Genomic DNA, 12,220 nt, shown 5'->3' on the forward strand with positions numbered 1-12,220 from the left:
GTTTGCTGGTGTGATTTTACCTGGTTCTCAGCTTGGGCTGTGTCATTGCACTTCCCAACATGCCTAGGCACATGGGCTTGGCTGGGGCCTGACTCCCTGCAGCCTCTGGTTGTTACCCAGCGTTAGGGAGACTCCATGTTCATTTTTCTTTCTGTCGTTTTATCTATCAATACTCTGTGGCTCCTCTGATTTTTATTGATGTTTACTCTTGTTTTCCATTAACTTTGTCAGTCTTTCTCAAATATGTTGGTTTGAAAAAAATCGCCACCAGTCATCTGTGTTGGGCCCACCTGGGCAGTTTGCTACACTACAAGTACCTGGGTCTTAATCTGTATCTTTGCTTAGGAAACTGGAATTCTGCATTTTAAAAGTCATTCTAAATGAGCCTTATATATATGAAGGTTTCAGGCAAGCAGTATTAAGAGTGGTTTTGTTGCAAATTCAATGCAAGCAGGCAGCTGATAAAGCTGAGGCTACTCTTCCTGGCTTGCAAATCTAGAAAACCATACCAAATCAGAAACAAATCTAGTGAGAGCTGGACCTAACATTCATATCACTGATTCCTTAGTGCTTGCTTTTAGAGGAAGTCTCTACCATGTAGAACACATTGCTGAGGATTGTTAAACTGGGGAAGGAGGCAGTCGGCAACAGAACATAGCAGGTATACAAATGAACACCGACCCAATGGTGAATACTTTTAACTTCTTGGTTATCATTATTTTCCTTGAGATGGAGCTAGCTGCACTCAGTGGCACCCTCAAATGTGGCAGACAGTCTCCAAGCTTAAAATCTTTCCTTGTTCATTGACTGGTTAATCACTCAAGAAACTTTTTATTAAGATTCTACTTCATGTTAGAAACAGGGTGAGGAGACATGAGAGCATAGGAAAAAACATAAAACTAGATACCAAATTCTAGGTTGACTTGCCACGATGGGGAGATGGACACAGAAACAACCAATGACAACAGGAAGCTAAATATGAATCCGTTGGAAGTAGGATGCTCATTCTGAGTCAGCAAATCAAGGAGACTACAGGGAGGGAGTAGCATTGCAAATGTCCTTTGAAGGAAGAGTTCTTTGCAGTCTCCAAAATTATTACTCCCCTATAGTTCTTTAGAATTTTGATTCAAGCTCTCTGATTAATAAACTACATCATTCTACTTCCACTTCTTTCCCACAAGTACATCTGCAGTGTGCCAAGTGCAGAGGTAGGAGCAAGGAGCATCTGATGAATGCACTTAATTCCCCATCTTGAGGCATTTATGAGTTGAGTAGACCAACACAGAAACAGGTAATTTTTTAAAAATTTTTAAAGATTTTTTTATTTATGGCATACAAGAACTGGGGTATAAACTAGAGGTGCAAGAGGTGAGAGGATTCACCAGACAGAATGGGGAGCAGAACAGACGGATCTACTAAAATACACTGCTAAGGGGAGCAGAGGGTGAGACAGAAGAGGTCTGCCGCGACTTGTGGGTATCTCCCTGGCCAGGGATTGAACTTGTACTGCAGTGGCTGCCAATAGCTTGATAATTGCTGTGTCTTCAACCCCTGTGCCACCAGGGAGGTCCCCAAAACAGGTAATTTTAACCCCAGATTAAAGTTTGCATGCAAGAATGTGCAGAGTCAGAATATGTGCTGAAACTGACCACTTCAAGGCATCTGTCTTCTTGGGCACCACCGGAAAACAATACTTCCATCTCCAAGGTTACTGCCTGACATTCAGGTGAAACAGTCCTCCACTGGGGGAGTGGTGGGGGAGGTGGGCCTGGCAGAGAACTTGTCAGCTCAGGCATTGCCACAGATCATGGTTTTGTCATAGTAAAAAAGTATTGAGGCAACAGGACTTTGTGGTCAGGTGTAGGATTACTTCCTCTTTTGTGTTTTTACAAAATGTTCAGCAGAGCCAGTTTCACCAGGATGAGGAGGGTAAACACCCTTTGATTTTCTTTCTTTCTTTTTTTTTTCAAGAATGATAGGTATCTTGACTATCTTGACTATCGCAGGGGACTATAAATTTACAGGAAATTAAAACACCACTTGTTATTGTATTTTAATAGCAACTTAAAATAAGAAAGCACTTTAGAATGAGCAATTTAGAATAATGCCAGAAATTGTATTTCGCATCTGACATTATCACAAGAACATTTGGGGGACTAGATATTTCTCTGACTCTCCCTTCCTCACATGTAAATGGAAATTTTAAATTGACTTTACAGAGGTATTAATGAGGACTAAATTAGATACGACAAGCCTTACATGTTTTGCAAAATGATGATGAATGTAAAACTCCCAGGTGCTTCCTAATGTCTCTTTCACATCTTGCACAGGGGTCTGGAGATCGAGGCTTATATTCTCAGAGGATATTTCCACTTCACTCTCTGATTCCATGAAAACACACATCTTCTGAGGACTCACTTTCCATCAAGCCCTGTATTTGCTGCCGGGGATTACAGAGATGCCGCCAAAAATGGAAGCTTTTATTAAGGCATTATTATAGGGTTTTCACAAGCTCATCAGTATCTCTGGAACCTGCTCTTCTGAGCTGCTTCCTATTTGTCAGTCTGTTTCTTTGATCTCTCTCTTTAAAAAAAGAAAGAAAAAGAAAAACATATTCCCACTGCAACTCACATGTGAGCCCTGAGCAAACAGTAAGGACATATCTAGGGTGTTTTTGAGGGAGAAATTCTTGTTGTGAGAAATATTGCACAAATTCTAAAAAGATAGTGAGTGAACAAGGAAGTTGGAGAACTCAACTGTAAGAAAACCAAATGGAAAAGGAAATGAAGTACTGTGTTGGAATTATAGATTTTAACAGCTGGAAGAAACCATTAGAGCTTTTATTTTTCTATCACTGTCTGGACACGAGATATTCCAATGTTATTATCAGGGAATTAATGTGAGTCCATTTAAAGAAATCCAAATTGATCCCAGCTTAACATTTTCCTGATTTTTTTGCCTTTTTTAGAATATCGCTTACAATGGAATTGTTATCACGTGCTCCAAATATTTATATGTAAATCCCCATCCCTACTCCCTTTACATTACCCACAGGTAAAATATTCCCTAAGTGACATTCTCATTTTACAATCTGATCACTCAAATTGCCATCATAATCTAGTTCTCATAAAACCAAGCAGTTTGAAAACTCTTCAGAGACAGTGCTCATGCATTATTCATATGACACATGACAAAGACCCCAAAATGGGTAGTGTGACAAGTTCAAGGTGCCAACAATTAGAAACAGAGCGATAGGTAGGTCTCTAAGAGTCCTAGTACAGATCCTGGCACAGGGAGCTGATGGGAATCTAGTAGACAAAAGCTGTTGACTTTGTTTCTGTTGTATGTTTTGTGCAGCCAAGAGTGCCAACTTGATATCAGCGAGATTACCACCCACAAGGTGTCAGCTGACCTCTCCACCTCCCAACTTCTAAGAACAGAAAGGGGGCTGAGCAAATGGCTTTGCCCACACTGAAACCATATTGTCTGCTCCTCAGCAGTGGCCGAAGAGAGCAATGAAAAGGAGTAACTTTTACTTTCCAAAGGAAAGCACAGCAAACAATTGTCTTGATTGGGTTCCTGGGGGCAGAATCAGGAACTTATTATGAGCATTTCCCATCCACAGAGCACAGGGCCCTTCGACTTTCTAATCGCCAGCCCTTGCTGTGTGTCTTCCTTTCCTCCCCTTTCTACGTGGCAGAGTTTTGTTGGAAGCTCTGTCCCTGTTACAGTACTGACATGAGTAGAGGGCCAAGATGTTTCACAAGTCTCCATATTGACAGGAACCACTTTGAGGTAGGGATTATTTTGCAAACCTGGACTTGGAGTCTGTTGCTATGATTCAATAGAATTTTGGGGTGTCCTCTGTGGAGAACTAAATACAACTTTTTTTAAGTAAGAAAAGGAGGTAAATATCTGAGACCAAAATGAAGGATTATAAATTACATCAGAATTTCAAGTTCTTCCTTTCCTTCTCAATGTGTATCCCCTGTGGGCCCTGTGAGCCTCGTATTCCTTTAAGAAGAGATGTACTTCCTTATCCCATTGAATGTGGCCATGTGATCTACTTTGACAGTGAAATAAGAGTGGAACTTTCACATGCCAGTTCTGAAAAGGAGCTTTAAAAGTCATTGTGAGTTTCTGCCAGCTCTCCCATTCTTTCCCTCTGCATCTGGACAGGCATGTCCTCCTTGGGGGCTCATCCTTCAGTGTGGCTCTTGGCATGAAGACACAAGGAACAACACAGGACAAAGCATGTTGGTCAGATTCAAACAAAGAAGCAGAGCCAGCAGGAATTATGCTGACTAGGAGATACTTAAATAGGGGGTTGACCTCATACATAAGAAAGGGCATATTGATCTGGTTCAAGTCAAGAAGAAAACCGCTAGGAATGATGTAGTATATGTGATTTCTCTTAAGTAAAGATTGAATCTGAAACAATTATAGACACTGGAAGGAGCTTTTAGTTCAGCTGCTTCAGGGGTGCTGAACCTCAAGTTCTAGGACAGTTGGTCAGGAGCCAAAGATTGGCATGAAGTGGGGGTGATCAGGGACCACTGGAATCCAGGAAGAGCCAGCTGGGACATGCATCCATCCATTACTGAGTCCTACATGGGCCCCTCCTATCTCGGAGCCTCCAACCTCCTTGTTTTCGATGCTCTGCAGGAGGAGCAGGTGTTCCTGCTGCCAAGCCATGCTCCTGGACTAGGATCTGGGCAGTGGGATGAGGTGATCTGCTGGGCAGTGGGGCTGGGAGCCCAGTCTGAGCAGTGCATCAGCAGGTCGGTGAAAGCATGCGTGAAGGGGAAACTTCCAAGGGTAACGGAGGCTCATGTTCCACTCCCACCTTCCAACTCCTTACAGAATGCACTTGTGACCCATCCTAACAAGCAACATACAAGGAAAGGAACTCTGGGACATGTGGTTCAGCTTAGGAAGATGACACATTGCAAAGCCACCACGTGGAAGATTTAGAGTTTGCCTCCTTAAGCCGCTATGATTTGAGCATTGATGTTTACTGTGGCATCATTGCTGTGATAAAATGACTAGCCTCCAGCTCCTTCCAGATCATTTGCCTTTCCAGGCTTCATTCAGCCCATCCACCTCCTTCTGGCCTGTGGAATATGTGGCAAAGAGCCCATCAGCCTTGGATTAAAATGCTATTCATTTATTGTTGTGTCTTCTTGCACTAGACTCCACGCTTATCATAGACACTGCAATAGCAAAGTAGAAAAGCATCCTCTCTCTTCTCCCAAAGCTCACTGCGTAGAAGGGAGACCAGCATCAATAAAAACCTGGTTCATTTCAAAAACTGAATATTATGCATGTTCCAAAGGGAACTTACAGAGAGCTGTGAGACCAAGAACCTGATGTTGAAGGGAGCAAAAGGGCTGCTCAAAGAACTATTTGTGACTAAAAGTGTGATACCTCCTGCTTTTTCTTCTTGTTTAAAATTGCTTTGGCCATTAAGGGTCATTTGTGGTTCCATATGAACTGCAGAAAATTTTTTTTTTCTATTTCTATGGAAATATCATTGGATTTTGATAGGGAGTGCATTGAACATGTAAATTGCTTTGGGTGGTGTGGACATCCTGATACTTTTCATTCTTCCAGGTCATGAACTCAGGTGTGCCCATGTCTTTCCATTTGGTTGTGTTGTCTTTAATTTCTTTAATCAATATTTTATAGTTTTCAGTGTATAAGCTTTTCACCTCCTTGGTTAAGTATTTCATTCTTCTTTATGCTATAGTATAAAGTGAAATGGGATTATTTCCTTTGTTTTTTAAAGAATTATTCCATTTATTTATGCATATAAGAACTGGGGTATAGGCCAGAGGTGCAGGGGGTGAGAGGATTCACCAGAGACAGAGTGGGGAGCAGAACAGGCAGACTGACTGAAATACACTGCTGAGGGCTGCAGCAAGTAAAACAAGAGATGTCTGCTGTGCCATGTGAGTCAGCTCCCTGGCCAGGGATTGAATTCTTGCTGCAGTGGCTGGTGATAGCTTCATAGTGCTGAGACTTAACTCCTTGCACCCAGAGAGGCCTGGGAATGTTTTCATACTATCTTTTTTGGACAGTCTGTTACTCATATGTAAAAATGTAGCTGATTTTTCCATATTGATTTTTTTTAATCCTGCAACTACAGAATTTATGTATCTTTGTGGTCCTCTACATGTAAGAGCATGTCCTATGCAAAGAGAAATAATCTTGCTCCTTTCTTCTGATTTGGAGGACTGTTATTTCTTCTTCTTGCCTAATTACTCTAGATGGCATTACCAGTACTATGTTAAAAGTGGTGAGTGAGCTGAAATTTGCTACACAGCCTTTTTGCCACCCATACCTATACTCCATTAATATTTGAAGGGCTGTGGATTCTGTGGAACATGCTTTTAGAAACTCTGATTTATGGTATGTAGAATCAAGGGTCCAAAGTGACTTCTGCCTACATTTTAATTTGGTTATTTATTGACCCTGCAAAGATTCATTGATAGCCTCTCATTTAGCAGGCACTGGTGATATACTAGTCAGCTTACAGAAATGAAGACCAGTGAGAAAACTCTCTGTCTCCATAGAGCTTACATTTTAGCTGAACAAAGTATTTATCATCACAAAAAATAAATGGGCATGGCATGTGACCCTGTGAAAAAAGCAAAGGGAAGAATAAAGCAGGGAAAGGATAGAGTGGCTGTCGAGGCCGATTTAGTTAAGGACCAAACATTTCAGTCTTGAGGGAGACAAGGAAGCTTGTGGCTACTGGGGGGGATATTCTGGACAGAGAGAAGAGTGAGTGTGCAGATTCTGGAGCAGACACAATTCTGGGTGCGAGGAACAGCACGGGGAAGAACAGGCCTGAACAGAGCCGAGTCCAGTGGGCGCCACAGGCTTAAGTTCTGAGTCTGGCAATATCGAGACACTATGTCAGCTCTGTAAACCTCTGCCCTACATGTGGATAACAATCTTTCTTTTCTGGGACTGTGAGAGATTTAAACAAGATGGCGTTTATGCAGTTGCCCCTCCTTAACTGGGGGTTCCTCATCTGAGGTGTCAACTAACCATGGATAGAAAATATGTGCTGCTGATTAGGTCCATGGGGGTTGCATCTGTGCTGAGCACGTGCAGGCTTTTTTCTTGTCATCATTCCCTCGAGTATAGCAGTATAATACCCCCGAGAGAGTAGTTCCATTGTGTTAGGTATTGTAAGTATGATGGAGATGATTTAAAGTAGACGGGAGGATGTTCTTAGGTTATATCCAAACACTGCACCATTTCCTATAAGGGACTTGCAGAGCTGTAGACTTTGGTAAGGGGAGAGGACTCTGGACCAATCCCCCTCAGCCCCCGAGAGACTATTATGAAGTATTTTTTTTTGTATTAATTGTATTTTTTAAGTTTTATTATATACATCATTCTTCCTTTTTGTACAAAGCATGCTTTTTCCTCTGAGGTGTAGTCCCCATAAAATTCCCACCACCAATTCCCCTGTGCACCATCACCATAGTCCTGTGCTCTTTCCTCCCCTGTTTTGATCCCTCTCCCTGTGCAGTATTTTGTGCTGTGCCTGCTTCCTAGGAAATGTGTTTAACAGCATCGTTACCCTTTATGGGTGAAGAATACAAACTCAGAAGCCGCCCTGCCAGGCCAGCTCACCACTGACTGGATACGTGACTTTGGGGCAAGATGTTGAACTCCCTGTGCCTCAATTTTCTCACCTGTAAATAATACAGTGCTCTTCTGGTTAAATTTTATGCTAATATATGTGAAAAACAAGCAACAAAACTTAGAGCACTGCCTGGCACGTGGAGGGCTCCATCAAGCTGTCAATTATTACAATCATTCCTGAGACCCTAATATACACCAGGCTGGGAAGAAACGTACCAGTGTGTCTGTCTGGAAAAGAAGATTTGTGGGCATTGATGGAACAAAGGCTCTTGAAACAATGAGAAGGATTTTCCCATCCTCCGCTAAAAGATATTAGCTGGAAAGAAGAGGGTGAGAAATACCAACTGAAATGATCACCATGATAAAGTGAATTCAAAGTTGAATAACAGAGAGATTTATTACAAAGGTCAGCTAGAGCCAAATGGAAGGCCCTAGGCCGGGAGGCCCTCAGCAGCTTTCTCTGCATGTCTGCCTCTCCCTCCTTCCCTTCAGGGGGTTAGCCTCAATCTGTGTAGGTAGGTTACATGCACAGAAAGAATACACAAGCCAAACAAAAGGTCAGCAGAAAGACAAAACTTGGAAGCTGCCAGTCGATCTGAGGCATGTAGCCAGGAAGGGGGAGAAGAGAGGTCAAAATAGGGGAGACAGGAGCACAAGGGACTGTGGTGATGGCTCACAGGAGCTGCAGTGATGGGAGGACTATGAGGACACATACTGTCCAAAAATGAACAACACTCTAAGGAAATACAAAAAAGAAAGAATACATAATTGTTCTTTAGCAAAGAAAAAAAATTACATCTAGTTCACTTCTAGCATTTTCAGTTCACAAAAGGAGGTTGATGTGTAGCATTTCCTCTTGGTTAATTGATAAAAGGGAAGACTGTGGATCATTTCAAAGCCACCCCTTAATCTTACAAAGCCAGCTCAGTCAGAGCTATCTGTATTGGGGAGGTGGAAGGACCAAAGTTTGTTTGAGTCTCTTATCCTAAAAGCGCCCCTGTAGAGCGAGGCTGCAGCAGGCCATTATCTCCCGCTCCCTCTTCCAGACACTCATGACCGTGGCAGGAGTGGACACAGACTGTGAACTTTCCAGATGTTTTCTTTGCTTCTCACCTCAGGGTTCTCACAGCAAACAAAGGCACCATGTGGCTGACTTCAGCCTCTGTAGTGGCCCTGCTAGGGGAGAGGAGACATGTGTAATGGGGCAGAGTGCTATTTTTGTTCTTTTAGTCCATGGAAATAAGAACAGAAGGAGCAGGAAGAGGAGGAGAATTATGAATTATTGGAAGGAGGGTACCAGACTCTCAGAATAGAATGTGGAGCAGAACAACTGTCTGGAAAATCTAGGCAAATGTGACCAGAGCAGCTTTGAATTCTGAGAATATTCTGATGCACTTATATTCTGAGGCTAGCACCAAGGCAGCAGGGCTGCTGACCAAGTGGACCCGGAGTAAAAGACCACTCAGAAAATAAGACTGTGTGTTACCTGCCAGTAAAAAATGGACTTGGTGCCTAAATACCACTTGTTATCCATTTCTATGGGTCAGGAATCTGCCTTCTCTCCTCTATGTCTTCCATGAGCACAAAGCATGAGTCAGGACTGTAATCATCTCAAGGTTCAACTGGACACAGATCCACTTCTGAGCTTACTCACATGCTGGTTGACTGAATTCCCCATTATTGGAACTGAGGGCTTCAGTTCCTCACAGGGTTTTCAGGCAATCCTCAGATCCTTGCCATGTGGCCATTTCCAACTTGGCCACTTGCTTCATCAAAGTATGTAGCCAGGAAGGACTAGCAAGTCCAGCCATCCAGAAATAGACCACTGTAGTCTCACGGTGGCAGTGATAACCCATCACGTTTGTCTCATGTTATTCAGGAGCAACAAATTATCTTTCAGCCCCTTCAAGATTAATCAGGTGTCCTTTGTATGATTTTATTAGTCTTTGATTGCTCTCTTTCAATAATAAGATATTGAGTTTCATCTTGGATATTTCCTGCCAAGATTTGAAATCAGACATTTCCCTAAAGAGCTTTGATTCCTTTCAGAAGGGAACTAGTATTTAGAACTGGAAACCTAAGAACTAGAGGTGTTTGTTGCAACTGGACTGTCATGAATTGCAGTCCTTCCAGTGGGTAGATCCAGGTCATACTCACAACATCAGAGTTCATGTTGGGATTTACATGGTTTATGTAACTTGATTTTATCCATGCGCCCATATACTGAAAACCTTGCATTTTAACAATACAAGTTTCAAACTACATTTTACTAGTGTTAAGGAAAGACTTCAAAAAGCCACATAAAGTACAATTTAAAATTGGATGAACGTCCAGCAAATGTTAGTATGAAGTTATCACTTACACTCCCCAATATAATATTTTTGTTTGTTTATTTTATTTTCCACCACCAAGTTATTAACTTCAGCCCACACTTAAAAGGGAGGAATTATGGGCCTCCTCCATGGTGCAGCGGTTGAGATTTGGGCTGCGACGCTGCCCGCAGCCTCTGCAGCGCCGATTCCATCCCTGGCCACCAGCGAGGGTCCCACATGGCACGCAGACCTCTCCTGCCACACCCACTGCTCCCCTCAGCAGTGTATTTTGTCAGTCTGCCTGTTCTGTTCCCCGCTCTGGCTCTGGTGAATTCTCTCACCCTCCTGCGCTCTGACTGTACCCAGTGCTTGTATAAATAAATAAATAAATAAATCTTTTTTTTTAAAAAAGGGAGGAATTATGCAGAATCCTTGAGGGCCATCTTTGAAAGCTGCCAGTAGGAGAGGGGCTCATCTAATAGCTGCTACTGCCTGGGGCATCTTCTACAGAAGATGCTGTTTTGTGGCATAACCTCAGGAGGAAAGAGAGCCCCCAAAGAAAGACTGGTATTAGCATTTCTGCCACCCTGGGCAACAGGGGCCTTAAAAGAGTATGGGGACTATAACCAAGATGAAAATGCATACCTTGTGCAAAATGAAAAATGATGTAAAAATATATAAAATAAAATAAAACTGTTAAAAAAAAGAGTAGTTGACATAAAACGGGTAAGGAATACATCTTTCACAACTGAACTGAGGACACCTATTTCTCGTTGATAGGATCTCATTTCATTCTCCAAGCCATCCCATGATGTATATATATTGCTGCATTTATAATGGAAAAAATTGCAGCTCACGGAAGTTAAGTGCAGGTCTGCATGCAACTCGCTGGTCATGCAGACAGAGTCTGGTCTCAGTCTGGGCCATGCTCTTTGCAAGCCCCCAGTGCACCTCCTGAGTCCCTGGAAGCTGTTTCTTTTATTGCTTGCAGTAACAGAGATTTGTAGGGACCTACAGCTGCATCAAGTTCTTTATGCTCTGCAAAAATATAAATGTAAAATGGCACCCGTAGTTTCTTGCAAAGCCTTTGGGGGCTCCAAAGTCTTTGGGGGTTCAGTATATCACCACCACACACCTTTTCACCAGCTCGAGCTCCTGGTCTTTCATAGTGTCCTGAATTTACATTAGTGAATTTACATGGTGTCTGTGCATTATCAAGAAGTGGAATTGCCTGGGACAAAGAACACTTGTGCTATGCAACCCTCAGCTGAACATGGCCAGATGAGAAACAAGAAGCTGGTCTCTCTGAAGCTTTTCTCATTTCTGGCAGCTAAGGGTGAGGAGTTAGCTCAGAGCATCATCCCTCAGTGACCACGGTGCACCCAGCTGGCCGGCTGCGGGGGCTGCACATCCCTCGGCTACTCCAGGAGACTTTCTTGAGTCTTCCCCACGCTCCTCAGTGTGAAGTGCTGATATTGACGTGAGCCCGACAGGAAGTGTGACCTCAAAGAGTGCCTGTCAGCCTTTGGTTCCGCAGGCTGTTTTTGAAAGAAAACAAGGGTGTTGGTAGCGCTGACTTTCCCAAGAACTTCATGCTCTGCTATTCTAGGAAACAGCCAAAAGCACAAAAGACTGCAGAAGACAGAACTCTGCAAATGCCTGACCCAGGACAGCGTCGCTCAGAAGCAGGGGGAGATGGACTTTCCCTTCTTAAGTGACTTCAGCACCTGTTGACGTTCTGACATTATTTTCAGCTGAAGAGCTGCTAAGTCCTGGATCGCTCCTCTGACTGTCACCCGCAGGAAGCTTCGGATACCAGTAATTATTTTGTCATTTATCAATGGGAAGAAAAGATGGGGCGCTTCCTTTGGAAGGAATATGTTTGGGCAAATTATTTTTCAGAACAGATGTGTTGCTTTGATGGAGCTGGTAGAGAGACTGTCTCTTCTGTTTCTTGAAAAGTTCTTAGAGCTGAAGCTAAAGTCTCTCCTGTGTTACTAATGCTGCATACACTGTTACTAGACTGCTGCTAGTATTTGTTAAGATGCAGTACTAAGACCTTGCTCTCTGCTGCAGGGTATGTTGGCTTAAAATTAAAGTTAGTGTGTGGGGAACATAGTTTGGACTGAATGTGTTCATATTGTATTGATCAAATATCAAAGGGACAAGTGACTTACTATTCTATTACAGGGCAGATGATGTTATTTTCCAAACAAGTGAAATCTATGCACATGTACTTTGATTTA

Source organism: Talpa europaea, assembly GCF_964194135.1.
Source record: "Talpa europaea genome assembly, chromosome: 3".
Taxonomy (NCBI): domain Eukaryota; kingdom Metazoa; phylum Chordata; class Mammalia; order Eulipotyphla; family Talpidae; genus Talpa; species Talpa europaea.